Below are 5,615 nucleotides of genomic sequence, written 5' to 3' on the forward strand. Positions count from 1 at the left end.
AGCCTCCAGGGTTTGTTAATTCAGCAACTTAAGAAAGCCATTAAATACCCAGAATTATTCTTTTTCTTCTATCAGCCTTGCCATCTGGGATAGGCCCTTTCATGCTCGCAAAATGATTCTGTCTGCAAACTTTACATCCTCACACATCAGTGTCCAGAGGAAAAACAAACTCAAGAGCCCTCTCTCACATGTCTTTCTTAAGAGCTTAGAATCTTTCTCCAGGAGTTATTCCAACAGATTTCCACTCGTGCCTTATTAGATTGGGATCAGGTATCTCTTTCCAGCTCAATCTCAAAATGGAAAGGGAAATTGAACTACTGTGTTATGATCGGTTGAAGGCAATCAGGATTCACCCTCTTGGGGCTGTGACTGGAGCAGGACTAATCTTTCCTGAGCCCTAATACCTGCATCAAATATGGGTTCTACAGAAGGGAAAAGGGCTCTTGGCAAAAAACCAAGTGTCTCCTACACGGCACATCATAAAGCAACAGAAATTAACATCCCCAAGGATCGATGGGGAGAAACTTTTAGCATGGAAGGTACCTTGATATAAAATAGAATGTATAGGGACTTCCCTGGTGGCGCAGTGGTTAAGAATCCGCCTGCCAATGCAGGAGACATGGGTTCGAGCCCTGGTCCGGGAATATCCCATATGCCGTGGAGCAACTAAGCCCGTGTGCCACAACTACTGAGTCTGCGCTCTAGAGCCTGTGAGCCACAGCTACTGAGCCCGCGTGCTGCAACTACTGAAGCCCCTGCACCTAGAGCCCGAGCTCTGCAACAAGAGAAGCCACCGCAGTGAGAAGCCCACACACTGCAACGAAGAGTAGGAGTGGCAACTAGAGAAAGCCCGTGCACAGCAACGAGGACCCAATGCAGCCAAAAAATAAATTAATTTAAAAAAATAGAATGCATAAGTGAAAGATATGCTTAGAGGACTTAAAGAAAGGAAAACACATTAGGTCAGTGTTTCCATCTATCCCTTCTGCTATCTGGGAATTTTATCTCTGACTCCTAATCACCAAAGGCAAAGGCAGACTAACATCTTAAGGCTACTTTTCTCAGCTAGTATGTATACAAAGTACAAGAAGGATAATGACTTGTCTTGCAAAATACTGGGACAGCAAAAGGGTTTTGGTCCAGCTGCCCCTTTCCCCAGCACAACTCCATGGGTTCTTTGTGCTTACACATACACACAAATTCATAAAGGCTGTTTCTAGCATTGCTGTGTGCCTGATCTTGGGTTGTGACATCCTGTGGGAGAAGGGGCACAGGAGATGAAAAGGAAAGTGTTTGTTCTCAGGAAGAATTGTGAGCTCTTTGGGTTCTATGAATTCAGTGTAAGGGTCCTGTCAAACAATGTAGATTATGTAGATAATATAATGGAAGTTTATGTTGATAATTGCATTTATAGTGCATATTCTTATCATGTTCTACATTATGGTGACAAAGTAGATTATAGGATTTTTTTCCTCAAACAAGATTGAAAAGGTCAAAGGGATGTTATTTTAATAAATCTCTAAGCCAGAATCACATAACAGTTTCATGTGAAGAAGAATTCTTAACCTTCTCTGTGGGAACTTGAAAAACATGAAAGAAAGGCGAACCTCAAGACTTTCTACTGAAAAAAACTGATTATAAACATTTTTTAGCATAAAAGAAAATTGTACTTGGATATCCTATCTAATAGTGATTAATGTCCTAAAATTATATTTAGCTAAACCATATTTAGCTGTACTAAAGAAAGCTCAGGCTCCTTTCAGATCTAATATGATTCTAAGAATTCTAAGATTTTATGTATTATTTAATGTTGTTGTTCTTTTTGTTACTGAGTATTTGAAAACTACACAGATTCATAAATTTAACAACTATTTATTCAGTAACTCATACACGCCAGGCACTGTTCTGAGTGCTTGGGATACATTTGTGAACAAAAGTAGACAAAAGATTGAAGCCCTTGTGAGCTAATATTCTAGTGAGGAAAAGAAAGACCATGAATGACAAACATAACAGATTAATAGATATACTATGATAGAAGGTAATAAGTGCAATGGGGGAATACAGAGCAGGGTGAGAAAATCTAGAGCATAAGAGACATTGCCTCTTTTTTTATGTTTTTTTTTAATTAATTTTTATTGGAGTATAGTTGCTTTACAATGTTGTGTTAGCTTCTACTGCACAGCAGATGTTGCCTTTTTAAATGAGGTGGATAGGGTAGACCTCATGGTGAAAGATGTATGTATATCTTATAAAGTTGTATGTGTATATATAATATAATATATATTTACATGAGTACATAAATACAAGCTACGTTAAAATTAAATATTAACTATATGTATGTTTCTACACTGAAAGTCTATTAATATATTTCCCACTAATTTAAAATTTGCGATTAATTCAAACACTGCATTGGTTAAAAATTTACCTTTGTGTTTTCCATGAAGAGCTTTTAATAGCATAAAATGACTTCAAAGAATGTTTTTATAATATTTTTTGTTTTTCTTGATTCTAACAGCTTGCTTATGTTAGGAAATTCGGAATATTAAAAAGAAAGAAAATAAAAATCACCCATAATCCCACTGCTCATAGATAAATACTAATATTTTAGAAAAATTCCTCCCTTTCTTCATACCTGTCCTTTTTCCTCTTTCCTCCCTCCCTCTCCCCTTCCTCCTTCACTTCCTTCCTTCCATTCTTCCTTTGATCCACCTACATAGAATTAAAAATTATTATATAAATGGATAGGTTTTTTGTTTTTTTTTTTAATTGAGGCTATGCATAGGTCTTCAATCTCTTATCTGAAAACTCTGGAACCAAAATGTGCTTGAGAATTGATTGGGTATAGAAAGGTAATTTTATATAAACTGTACATTACATAATATCCCTAGTGTGGTCTGGGGCAGGACCCTGCAATAAAATACATTAATAGTGAAATGTTTGTTCATAATATATGAGATTAATAAAGACTATAAACAGCCTCATATGAGTTACAGTCATATTTTGCTATTAATTGACTCACAGTTCATCACAGTCTCTTGTTTTTCTGAGCTTATTAGATTTCAGAATTGCAGATAATGAATTGTGAACCTAAGCACATTTTTTAAAATAGTGTCGCTTCTTAAAGTTATATTTTAGAAAAAATTTTAAAAAAAGAATTTTTTTAAAAGTTATGTTGACATTCTATCATGTTAAGGTTTTATAAACAATTTTGATAGTGACAAAATAGCTTACATATTAAAAATGTATTAAATATATTTTAAGCATGTTAGTCAATTGTTCACCATATTTGATGTATATGTTTTTCTAGTTTATGTTTACCTATTAATGTTGTTTTTAAAAATATTTACAGATATTACATGTATCAATAAATACCACATATGATACTTGTGGTGTCATCATACTCATGGCTGCATCCGTAGACCAAATCTGTAGATTCTTTTTTGTTTGTTTCACCTTAGGGTTCACTTTAATGAAGTGAATAGTGTTGCACATTCTATGGGTCTGGACAAAAGTATGATGACATATGTCAATCATAATGTCAAAGTATTTTCACTGCTCATAAAAACTTCTGGAATCTGTATTCCTCTCCCCTCTCCCCCCAAACTACTGACAACCACTGATCTTTTTATTTTTTCCACAGCTTTGCCTTTTCCAGAATGGCATATAGAATCTATTTTTCTTTTTTTTTCTCCTTGAAAAGAGAGCTTCAATGCCTTTATGTCTATAAGACCACTCATGGCCCACCCATGTGTGGACTGGACAGGCTCCAGGTGGCAAACTCCCCCACTAAATACTGTAGCTTTTCTTCCAATATTGAGCCGTTCCACTGGTCCTGCCCAGCAGCCACGTGGAGGACGTGTGTTGGATATTTGTTGGGTATTTTGTGCCCCTTGTCACAATGAGCCCAGATTCCTGTCAAGTGTGTTGTAAACAGACGAGCCATTTCTTCACGCTCCCTACTCTGAGCCCCTATAAGATGTATTCAGTTATGTCTTTCTTTTAAGATTTTATTTTTTCCTTTTTACCCCTCAATCCATCTAGAATAAACTCTTCAGCTACAATGTAACTTCTAAACAAAAACATTTTAAAGATACATTATAGCTATATAGCTATATAGTTATTGTAGATATATAAACATGAGCATTTGCACATGGTATAAGATTTTGACAGGTACTTTCTGAGGATCCTCTCTGACTTTTGGGAGCCATCTGGCTCAGAGAGCTGCTCTCAACCACGTGGAAGGTTTAGGATTAGAGCCCTGACCCTGTCAGTAAGGACCACGTGGCCCAACACTGCAGCTGCTGGGTCAGTATGAGGAAGGTCCTTAGTCAAGAATTATCTTCAAAAAATCGAAGACAGTGATTTCCAAGTGGATGAAAAAGTGAAGAAAGAAAAGCAGTTTTTTCTTAAGAAAGTTCGTGAAGAGCAGAAAAAGAAAACCCAGTGATTTCAGTGAATGCCAGTATAGCAGAAGAGAGGCAGCCCCTTTCTGCGCCAGCTAACAGGACGCTAGTCAAGAACACAGAGAAATGTCTTAGACCGTGAACTGTGTGCGAAGATTCAGAAACTCCAAAAAAGAACCTGATGATTCTTATTCCATAAAGAGCCACAACAGATGGCCTTTCTCAGAAAAGTGTTCTCTGCTGGCCTGGTTGATAATCGTAATGTAGTTTTGTAGTGGCTGCTAATTTACCAAAGATGACCTCAATGCTTCAGACATTGACACTTAAGTATAAAGGAACTTCTGGCCGTAATGTCCCTGGCGGTTCCCAGTGAAGAGAAGCTGATTGGTTTTGCTCCTGGAGTGTCAGATGATGGATGTTCTTTGATGTCGTCCTTTCTCCATTACACTAATAAACCCTCAGCCTTTCCTCTTTCTGCCAACTGCCTCCTTCCCCTTGCAAAAGCTTAGTAATATCAGAAGATTGTGATGAGGTCAATTTAGATGAGAATGGGAGAATAATTTTTTAAAGTTTACCACACTCTGAGTTCTGCTTCTTATTCTAGCAATCCTCAGTCCAAGAACATGTAAATGCCACACTGGCTTGACTGTTGCTAACTTTTACAAGCTGCAATGTAACATCCTTCGCAATCAGTTTGGACTTCACTTATAAAGAATTTGAAATGTACTCAGGTGGTATGTTTATTGGTGCAAAAAAACTTTCAGAAAGTCATCAGAAGAAAAAAATTTTTATCAGTTTAGTTTTTCTTTTATTGTTAATTTTTTGTTGGATTATTGTCCGTCAGACTATTTAATTCTGTACTTTATATATATATAAGATTTAACATATATATCATATATAAATTGTTTTTACATATTATCTATAAAGGGAAAACATCTGGCATATATGTTTCTTGCCATTAATTTCCTTTTTTACTTAAACAAATAGCTTCAGGTGTATCTTTGGAGTATCTGTACTTCCAGTTTTTGAAATAATCTAATTAGGAACTAGGAGGCATATTCTATTGAAACTAATCGACAATCTGATTGTCTTTTGGAATTTGGAGTTGTCTTGCAGACATGAACATCAAGAGTGTGCCTTGGATCTCCAAGATGGCTCTATATAAAGTGACATATGTAAGTTCAGCTTGCAAACTAGGCTATAACATAAAAA

At 36.3% G+C, this 5,615-nt stretch overlaps 1 pseudogene; it reads right to left on the bottom strand.

The window, feature by feature from the left end:
- Window positions 1-3,856: 3,856 nt before the first annotated feature.
- LOC136123978 (small nucleolar RNA SNORA11) lies at window positions 3,857-3,973 on the bottom strand (annotated as a pseudogene).
- Between the last annotated feature and the right edge of the window lie 1,642 nt (window positions 3,974-5,615).

The sequence above is a fragment of the Phocoena phocoena genome, chromosome 5 (genome assembly GCF_963924675.1).
Source record: "Phocoena phocoena chromosome 5, mPhoPho1.1, whole genome shotgun sequence".
NCBI lineage: Eukaryota > Metazoa > Chordata > Mammalia > Artiodactyla > Phocoenidae > Phocoena > Phocoena phocoena.